This window comes from Xiphophorus couchianus, chromosome 22 (genome assembly GCF_001444195.1).
Source record: "Xiphophorus couchianus chromosome 22, X_couchianus-1.0, whole genome shotgun sequence".
NCBI lineage: Eukaryota > Metazoa > Chordata > Actinopteri > Cyprinodontiformes > Poeciliidae > Xiphophorus > Xiphophorus couchianus.
The window spans coordinates 23,694,810-23,705,802 of NC_040249.1; the positions used below are offsets into that span (position 1 = coordinate 23,694,810).

Here is a 10,993-nt window from a genome sequence, read left to right on the forward strand (position 1 = left end):
CTCCTATTTTCTTTCAGTCACTGCAGCTTCAATCTGTCCCTTTCCATCAGCGGCTGTTAAAGGCCAGGTAGCTGAGTGATAAGGCTTTAGAGCGTTTCACAGGACACCGTTACAATTTCATCCGCGGCACACAGACGCTGCCAATGTGACCTGCTTGCAGAAGACGCTTTGTAGAAACTGGAGAGCCGGGCACATCTGCATAAGCTGCTGTTAGACCACAGATAGTAAGGCTGATGGTTCAGCTATCATAAAGAAGCGGCTCTGTGGAATACTAAGTGTTTGTATTTGCAGCACAACATTCATCTTGTTGGATTTTTTCATTTCTTAGCCCTGAAACTGTAATTTATCATACAGGCCGTGATACAGAGAGCCTGGTGTTAGTGCCTTAGCCAGTGGCTCACGTGCTGCAGCACATCGCCTGGAGTTATTATGGGTTTATGAAAACCATTAGAGGAGTCAGATTAAGAAAAAACAAACCTTCACATGTGCGCCTGCTTCTGAGAAGAAAAAGGAAGTTATAGAAGCAGATAATTTTGTTGGTTAAGGTGTCAGAAAATTTACAGAGGGTGTACTTTCCAAAATTCCCATTTCTATACTTCCATTTCAGTTTCTACTGCTTCTAAAAACAGACCAAGAGCTCTTGTTGTCCCACCATCCAGAAACCACTTGCTGCATTCTTGGCAGTCATGCAGGAGGCTCTACTGATGCTTTTCGGTTGTATAGTTGTGCATCTATTTGCAGCCATTTTCACCTCTGAGTGTAAACGTTGAGTTGGGGCCGTGACCAGCAGCAGCTTATTTGGATTTAAAGTGACAGACGCTCTAAAACAGCTCATTCTGAAACTGAGCAGATTAAAATCTCTCTATGCATGATTTGGGCAAAAAATGTGACGAACATATTTTGTGCAACCTGTAGGGGTAGTCTAACCTGTTCACTTTTAAAGTAATATAATCATACATACCTCGAAAGAATGCCTCAATCATCTTAAAATAAAACTAACTCAAGCATTTATTCATTTGTACTTTACTTCTTTTTTCTACCATTCTAGGAACTGCTAATCAGTAATCAATGACTCTCTGTTTCACTGGGTGGAAATAAAACATGAGGCCTATTTCGGCTCTGCTTGATGAGAACCCATGTTTGTACTTTTCCCCACACTGAGGACTGTAGATGTGGGGGAAAAACTCTCCCACGCTCACCGCTAGAGAATAAAAAGTTGTACCATTAACCTTTTTAATTTATGCTGCACATTATTTAAGAAAAGACAACATGTGAGTAAATTGGCCTAATGGGATTAAAATTGAGTTACAAAATAAACAACACCCAATAAACCTGGTAATACTTGTTTAAAAAAAATCATGCACTCACAAAGACAGGTAACCCCAAAGTAGAACAGATGCATTAAAAATGCTGGAAATCAACAAAACATTTCACTACAACCCAACAGAAAGCTGCAGGAATGCTCAAACGGTAATTCTAGTAATGAATGCAAATGGTAGATAATGACTAAATGTGCAAAAAATGTTTGGTACTCACTCCATTTTCCCAGAAGACAGCACTGCAGCAAAAAAAAGACAAATTAACATCCCAAAGCATTAAAGCATTTTAAAAACATACAACTAAATGAAAATCTTAGCAACCTGGAGTGCAGCCCCGCTCTGCTGCATTCAGAGACAAGCAGGTGACTCCAGTCTACACAATATAATATTAAATGACTGAGGAATAAAAACTCCTTGACCATTCAGAAATCTCTTATCTCGGCTGGTTGGCAGGAGCAACCAAGCTCCAATTTTTCATTCCCTCACCAAATCAGGAGATTGGAACCATAAAAAGCTTCAGTTGTGCAGGAAGAAGAGGTAAACTCCCCCATACACTGCAAAAACACAAAATCTGACCAAGTCCAGTTACAAGTGAAAATATTTTATTGCAAGAGAAGTAAGGCAAAATACGAATATGAATAGCTAATTTTCTTTTTATGTAAATTGGGTGCAGATGTTATAAGTTGATACGTTTTTCTGCTCTTTTTCATTCATGATTTCTTTCAGTTGTTACACAAACTATTCATATTTATAATTGAGTGAATTAAATACAAAATAAAATGAAAACTAGTTCCTCTAAACTGTATATCTGTTTGCAACAGTCTTGCCAAATGTTTCTGATTTTGTACGTTTTCCACCGTGTCACACACTGTAAAAAGTGGAGTTCCACTCTGTTGGTTTTCTAGCAAAGCAGGTCATTTACCTTGATCAGAGCAGAAGGAAACAGCCTTGGTGGGAGGAGAGGGGATTAATAATGAAAACTGAGGCCTCAAAGGAACAAGTCTATCTGTCTCTGTGACCAAAAAAGTCCATTACCTTCAGCGTGTCTTTGGCTAATGCAGCGTCCTGAATGTAATTGAAAATCTGAGTTGTTATTATGCACGGATCAATAGCAGGAATGTGGAGTGGAGGCTCTTATGTCTCTTTTAGAGCAGAGAAAATGTTTCCTAAAAGTAGAAATGATGTATTGTTAACCAGCCTTTTATGCCGGATCACAGCAGAGCTCCTAATCCACAGCCTCTTCATGAGTCCGTTTCATTTCAGGCTCCTCGTTCCTGCAGCTCCCTGCTACAAGGTCTGGCACTTTTTACCAATGCAGGCATATCCAATGTTATTTTCAGACAGCTTCCATACATTCTCTGCATGAGTGGCTGCATGCTGCTTCTCAGACTTGAATGGATGCATTTGTTTGCTTCAATTTTTGACTTTTTACAGCTGTTGGAAAAACAGCGGTATGTGTGGAAGGTCATTATTTACTTTATATTTTTTTATTTTATTTTTTTTTTAAAGCACATTCTGCAGCAGCCTGGCGTCTCGTATAAAGCCCAAGGTTACTGTGAGTGGCCTTACAGATGTGAATGGATCTGTTTTTCAGCTGGAAGAGCCTGAACAGATGAAAAGGGAAGTTGTGAGTAATGATGAATCTGCAGGAGGTTTGCCGGTTTGTAAAGCCACACTGTTAAAAAACGATTCTATCTTCTTCTAAGATAGAATAGCTATCTTAAAATAGTTTGTAGCTGCCTAAATGTCAGCTCCAAACTAAATGTTTAGATAGCAAACTAAATAATTATCTTTAAACTAGTTAGCTAGGTAGAAACTAAAATAAATATTTAGCAAAGTTTTAGTTCCACACTAAATATTTAGTTAGCAAGCTAAAAACTTAGATAAATGTTCAAACTTATCTTTATTTATTTATTCAGTTCAGAGATAAATATTTTGTTTGTACTCATATTTACAAATAAATATTTTATTAGTGAACTAAATATTTAACTCCGTAGTTTAATATTTAGTTTGTATCCTTGAAATGTATAAATGAATGACAAATGTGAAAATATAACTAATAAATGAGTCATCATGTTCTTTTCTCTTATATCAGGCTGAATAACACAAATTATTGCTGTTAATTTTTGAATGAGTAATTATACAAACACTTTATAGTTTAAAATGTTTTACATGTGCAGGAATTTTCAGCTTTTAGTCGTTTCTAAAATTCTGCGTAACGTCCCTTTAATTCACATGACTGAATGGGACCAACTGTTCACATGTTGCCTTAAATTCCTGGGAATTGAACCCCTGATGGCTGCAGAGAGGACAGATAATTCCTCCATACATGGTGTGCCTTCTCCTCCTCCAGCTCACCTCACAACCTCACATTAATGAGTTATTAGAAATAGATGTTGTTGTTCAGAAATTACTGGCACCACTTGTACTTGCATCCCTGCTGTGAGTAATTTGTACAACACATCCCCCTGCCAGCTGGACAGCACTTAGGCTTCTGCTGCAACGGTTCACAAACAGAGAGATCTTTGACCGTTCTTCCTGACACCAACTTTCTAGATCCTGTTTCTCTCCTCTGTTCTGGGACAAAGATGGCCTTGGATGAAGCTTAATTTGGTGTGACTTGAATCATTTTTGTGTTTATCATCATCCTCCTACTACTAGATGTCAGTTTTTATCTGAAGTATTTTGGATTTCAGTAAGTGTACAATGTTTTGGACTCTTAACAAAGTTCCCAAAGCTTGTGGAAGAGAAACCGACCCCCAGGCTAACGGATCCTCCGCCGTACTTACCAGTGAGTCTGAGATGCGTCTCCACATGTTCACACCAGATTCAAGTGGTATGAACATACTCTCACCAAAACGCACACATCTAAATTAGTTCCTGTAGAAATTAGCAAACTCCACGTTTACATTTGTGATAGAACAAGAAAAACATTGTGGCTCGTAGACCGTCTAATGGTTGCCATGGAGACATGGTAACCACAAGATGCCACTTTTTGCTGCAGGTCTCCAACATTAATTGTTTTTTCTACCTCCTTTACCATCCTTCAAACTAAAAACATAGACGGGAAACATGCTGTCTTGTACTCAGAAAGTTGAGGGTTCCATTCCTGCTTTCACGTGGTAATGAGATCAAATCAAAGGGCCAAAGTGCAAAAGTCAAGAGTTCAAGCGAAATGATGGCTTCAGGAGAACATCCATAACCAGATAACCACCACTTCCTGTTCATCTTTCTTCTCTACTCAATGCTGAATGTGTGTGTTTATGAGTGGCTGAAATGAAAACTTTTGGTGGCATTCGATCAAAAATGTAATTGCTGTGAAAACATACAGAGGATGAAAAGATGAGAGAGAAGAAAACTGGAGGGAGGAATGATCTCTGAAAAAAAGACGTTTTCCTCAGTGCAACATACAGAATCAAATAACGCTAACTGAGTTAAGTCCAACTCCACCTGTTGCTTCACTCGCTCTGCCTGCAGCTCATGCTAAATGAGTTAGCGATTAGCTGGATGTCTGCGCTCTTCACAGTTTGTCTGTTTTACCTGTTCAGATTCTTAGATATATCGGACCGGATTCTTCTGAGGTCGGAACCAGTCAGTCTGCTGCAGGTCAACTACTCAGCAGGATTTTATTTAAATATTAACAGAAATGATCTTATAAACGGTTGTTTGGTTTTGGTTTAGAATCAGTTTAGGTGACCTGGACTAAAACACTAGCAAACATGCTCTGTTACATTTGATTGAAAGTGTTTCCATCCCTTTGTATCCAGAACTAAGGATCTAAATGCAGCGTCAGGTGATAAGTCTTCATATTTAAGTTATTTATGATAGCAAAAGTGATTTCTCAAAGGGAACAGAAACATTGAAGAGGTAACAACAGGGAAAATCGACTATTTTGAGCTCAATCATGTTATAATCTTATTCCCTCATCAAAAATATACCTGGAGTTGCTTTTATTGCATGCATGCTTTAGAAAATCTTTCATTCAACATCAGTATTTTTAACATATCAATACATGGATAAAACTGGACTGGTATTAACAACTGATATTTATTTCCATCTTTTTGCTGTTTGTTTCACAGGTTTGTGGGTAATTTAACTGAAGCAGAGAAGTATTTTAAGGCATCAAAATCATATATAAAAAATATAAAATATTGGTAAATATTGGTTATCGGCCAAAACAGCAATAATTATATCAGGTATTGATAATGGCCCCAATATTTGATCTTTTTTTATGGTGAGCAGGACTTCCTGGTGGGGTTTTTTGTACTTTTCCTTATAGTTTACTCTGGATTTTTTTTCTATCCAACAGAACAGGATCATTTGTGCTCAATGCTTTATTTACTTCCTGTTTTAATGCTAACTCCTGTTCTGAGGTTTTATATTTATATTACCCTCCTATCCTTCCTTCTTTCACCCCCTTCCTTCCAGAATGAATACTTCCTTCATTCTTCAGTTCCTTCAATTTTTCCCAGCATTCTTTCCTGCCTTCTTTCCTTCTCCTTCCCTTCTTTCTTACTTCATTCCTTCACTCCTTTTTCCCTATCTTCCTTCCTTAAGTTCTTCCTTCTGTCTCAATACTTCCTTCCTTCCTTCCTGTTGTGTAACCATTGTGTTGATGTTTTCTGTTGTGATTTTCTGCTTCGTTTCTCTTTCTTTTATAAATCTCCTCTCCCTTCCTCTTTCTTTCTCTCTGTCCTTCCTCCATCAGTGGGCCTTTCTTCCAGCTGAGCTGCCCAGTAATGGCTTCCAGTGCAGAGCCGCCATCTTTTCCAGGTTCTAGAAATCCAGTCCAAACCGCAAATCCAATTTAAATGTTCTCCTCTCCCTTTCATCCTGAATAATTCACCGTTTCTGGAAGGTCGCAGCATTTAACTGGCTGACTCGGCCATTTATTTCCAGTATCTCCCTCCAGATTGAAGCAGGTGTTAAATCCAAATCCACCCCTGATCTCCAGCTGAGTGCGCGCGCGCTGCAGTCAACATATTCATCACTGAAAGTGACATTGCGCCGTGCTGACTCCTCCCCTGGGGGAATGTTAACATTAAACATCACGCAGCCTCCTGGAAGCCCGCAGGGGGCGCTGCGGGGCGCGGCGTGTGAAGACTTCCATATTAAAGGCATCATAAGGAGCAGATTTTTCTCCCCCGCCTCCCTCATGAAAAATGCACAGCGGCGGATTCATTACTCCGCTGAGCTAAGTGAGTGTGACAAGCGGGGAGCTGGAGCCACCGAGGGCAGCGAGGCAGCGCTGCACCGAGGCCCGGGGCCACTCTCCAGCTTCTTCTACGCTCTGCTTGGATTTTTCCAAATGGTTGAAGGTGCCACGCGGGGCAGGAGACCGAGCGCGTGCCGGTCAGTCCTATGCACGCGCGCTCATTGGACAGTAATCAATTGTCCGTCTTTTACAGCGTGATGCGCGTGACCCCTGATCCGCACCTCGCGGCCTTTATGCTATTAATAAACTCTTCCGTTATCATCGTTTGACAAGACAAATGGACGGGGAGCTGGCAGCGCGCGCTTTACGTAATGAATGAAGCGCTGATGAGGCTCGTTGTTAAAACTTCAGTTATGATGAAGTATGATTATTTCTGAGAGTCTTATATAAATCTACTGGCCTTTTGTTTATTTAGTCACATTATCATCATAAACCTCAATGTGTTTTAATTAGATTTACGATGTAGATCATTGTGAAATTTATATTTATTTTTATAAATAAAATTCTGAAAAGTGTGGCATGTTCTTGAATTCCCACTCAAGTCATAAAACGTTACAACTGCAGATGTTTTGTTTTTATTCTTTGTAAAACCGAGTTAGATTGGACAGAGCACATCTGTGATCAATTTGCCACATTTCCACAGATTCTGTATTGCATTGAAGTCTGGACTTTGACTAGGCCATTACAGTAGATGAATATGGTTTGATTCACAATGACCAAAAGTCACAAGATGATTTTTTTTTCTTTGTTCTTGTGTTGAATAATTAGTTTTTGGGAAGTTTGGGCCACTGAAGTTAAACTGTTTTGTATTTTATTATCACTAATAAAACTTTTTAAACTTGTACCTCAGGTTGTATTTATCAAGTTAGAAACCTTGAACTTTTTACTTAAAAACACATTTTCAATATGTTTTTGGTTTTCTAGAACGATGTTATATAGTTTTACACGTATGAAAGGAGAGGGAAGTAAGAATCCTAAAAGTGTGGCATGCATTTGGGGTCAACCACACCTGAATTAATACTTACATCAGGGATGTTTATTTTCATCACTCCACCAGCTGAGTTTCAGTATTGTCCTCGATCTAGCTCCATTCATTTCCCCATTGACTCTGATCTACTTCCCTGTCTCCGCTGAAAAACAGAATCCCCACAGCATGATGCAGCCACTTCCATATTTCACCGTGTTGAAGCTTAATTTTGGCCTAATCTGCCAGGAGTGCTGCTCTTTAAAAGCCTTCTTTAAATAATCACTTTCTTCTTGACACTCTTCCATAATGTGCGTGATTCAGCCAACAACCTCTCCCCTCTGAGTTATGGATCTCTGCATTACCAAATTAGACCCAGAAACATTCGGAAGGTGCTGCTTTTTGAATTCTCCATTTCAGTCTCTTAAATAGCCACTACATCACTTTTGCTGCAGCTCAGTTTTTCAAACCGATCCAACTCTTTGCGCTGTGACACCTTCCAGCAGAGGAACAGACCGCGGTATGGATACCAAACCCAGAACCGCTCAGATTCAGACTAACAGAACTGAATCTGATTCACAACTTGATCTGAGCTTTGTTGGTTCTCTGCAGCAGCAGCTGCAACAACAACGCCTCTCAGTATGTAGCAACAGTTTCTCTCAGATGAATTCAGCCTGTGCAAATTAGTGGCTGCTGCTGCTGCTTTGCACCGTGGGCAAGATTTGAGATTTAAATAATTTCTGAGACGGTGGAGAAGTCTGGAGAAAGGCAGACAAGCTGACTAATAACACAGGGGAAAGTAACAAGGTCATAATGACTCCAGGAATGTCTGATCCTCTGCAAAAGGAAAAGAAAACAGTCAACTCTGACTTAGGCTTCTTTACAAAATGTAACAGAAGATGAGATTTAAAGCAGAACAGGAATACAATAAGATGAATGTAGAATTTGGAATAATGGACTTTAAACCCGTTGGACTTCTGGAGCCATTTTCATTAGAAGAATTTTCCTTAGACTTCTTATAAACTCCATCACTGCAGCAGATAATTGTTTAGTTTTTATTTGAAAAATGATTTAAAACAGGCTGCATTTGATTCCTGCTGCTCTGCTCTCTTGTGTGAAGTGTGTGTGTGTGGGTGTGTGTGTTTGGGTGATGGGGGGCTTTGTGTGGGAGTTGTGGGCATATTCACAACTCAGTTATCAGAATAACTCTAATTAGGCTATTTTTACTCCCTCTTTTCAACAGCTCTTGGGTGTTTACATTTGCTAATGAAGGCTCGAGTTTAAAAAAAAGGGAAAAAAAATCGTCTATCAGCATGCATCACCATCATCGCCTCGGACACATTAACTTTAAAACAAACACCTCCCGAGAAGAACGGCACCAATCAGCCACACGCCTTTGTCCGCACCTATACGCTTAAACTGCATATTGACTCCGTTTCTACTAATTTCACACAACAAAAGCAGACTAATTAGTGGACAGTGAGGCATATAATATTTTTGTTTCCTTGCTTGGTTGACTGGAAGACGGCTCTTTCAAGCTCGCTCCGTCACCAGATTACTCCCTTTGTTTAAAAACTCTTTTTGCCTTCATGCAATTTACATATTTTCCATTTAGTACATTGAGGACTTTTACAAACAGCTCGTATTTGAAGTTGTTCTTTCAGCCAACAGCAGCTCGTTTGAAAACTCACTTTCCTATTTGTTTGGGGAGAAATCTGGAGTTGCTTAATCATTTTTACTTGAATAAAATTGATACCTGTGCACTGCATTGTAATGACTGAACAGCAGAGCAGCATGCACAGATTTAACCTCTGGCGTCATTCACCACACAGGCTTTAGTACGCCATCTAGTGGGCACGTGGAGAAACGGCAGACACCTTTTTAAAATTCCGGACAATAAAAAAACAAAAACAACCCCGAGGCAGGGTCAAACCTCCTGTTTATCATTTGCCACCAAAACACATTTTGGTGTCGCAGCTTTCTGTGGATAATAATTGCTCCTCACTCTTGCAACACATTTTCTTCAGTATGATATATTAGTCGCTGCAGGTTGTGAAAACATAACAACTGCGGCAGAACAAACACACAAGATGTAGCAGAACTGATGGGCGACGTTAAACTATGTTAATGTACAAAACTTTATCAGTCTGACCTACTCAAAGATACATCTGATGGAAATGGTTCATAGCATGTTAGACTGTGGTTTTGTTTTGTTAATTAATTACACAAAAATCAATAAATACATTAATTCTAATAACACTAACATCCATTTCAAAATGGCTGATTAGACAAAGAAACAGAAACAAAACAGCAGAAGCAACAGGGAAGCTAGGAATACTGAAAGAGAGGAGGAGGTAGCTGCGTTTCCGTTACAAATTTGAGCAAAACTTTGTCAATATTCACGTTGAAAAAACACAATTTTTGATTGCGGTCTTTGCATTAAGTAAGAAACACAAATAAAATCAGTAAAATTCGTCTTTTTCCACACAATAACTTATTAAAGCACATGGCCCACCACGATCCTCCTACCGCTTCCTGCCGTCTTCTTCTTCGTGGTTTGCGCCAATGACAACATCCGGTTGTTGATCATGTGACTCGCGAGATGTTAAAAAAGGTTTTCCCTTGCAGTTTTGTGAAATAAACCAATTTTGATGCGGCAAAACCTTTGAAATAAAACCGTTGTCAAAATATCCGTGTTTCCATTGAGCGCATTTATTTTCTAAATGTCAAGTTGCGCAATTATATGCTCAATGAAATGCAGCTAGTCACAAAAGGAACAGAAGAGCTAATTAGAGGTGAATTGATACAGCTGGGAAAGAAATGAGGAAACTAAACAGATGGGCAGAATGAGGCGAAAGCAAAAGGAACATAAGAGAAAAACCTGAAGGTGATAGTAACAGAAAACAACACAAATGATAATAAATGATAAAATTAGAATAAATTAAATATAATTGGCCATGACTGAACCAGTATGATGGAACTGACAGGAAGACGCCTTTTCTGACATACAGTACATGAAATTGTCAGTATGGTGAGAAACGTATTGATTATAAAATCTATCAAAACGAGAATAACAAAGTGTGCCATGCAAGTGAAGATTATTACTCGACCAAATCGGACCAGATTGATCAGCAAAACATTTATTGTGTCTTTTTTGTTTCGTTCTTCCAGGTCAGACGTCACACATTTTTCTGTTACTTTAGAGAAATGAAATAGATTATTTTTACTGCATCTTCTTTTAATCATCAGAGATATTGCAGTTGCAGATAAAACTATCTAGAAGTGGTTACTTCTTCAAAGTTTTCCATGTTATCTTTCTGCCGAAAAATGACATTTCTATTTCAGAGTTATTGTGAAAGCTCAGCAAGTTTCTTGATTAGCAAGATAAAATAATAACATTTTGATCATCAGAGCATATAAAGATCATATAGATATACTGAATGTCCTGCATATTGCAGAGAAAAGATGGTATTTAGTATGGAAGAAGGGTTTAGT

General features: G+C 38.9%; 1 long non-coding RNA gene across 1 annotated transcript; it reads left to right on the forward strand.

The window, feature by feature from the left end:
- Positions 1-3,524: 3,524 nt before the first annotated feature.
- LOC114138428 (uncharacterized) lies at positions 3,525-10,116 on the forward strand. The gene is made up of 3 exons (XR_003594215.1): positions 3,525-3,534; positions 7,954-7,957; positions 9,853-10,116. It is a non-coding gene; the product is annotated as an uncharacterized LOC114138428 (long non-coding RNA).
- The last annotated feature ends 877 nt before the right edge of the window (positions 10,117-10,993 follow it).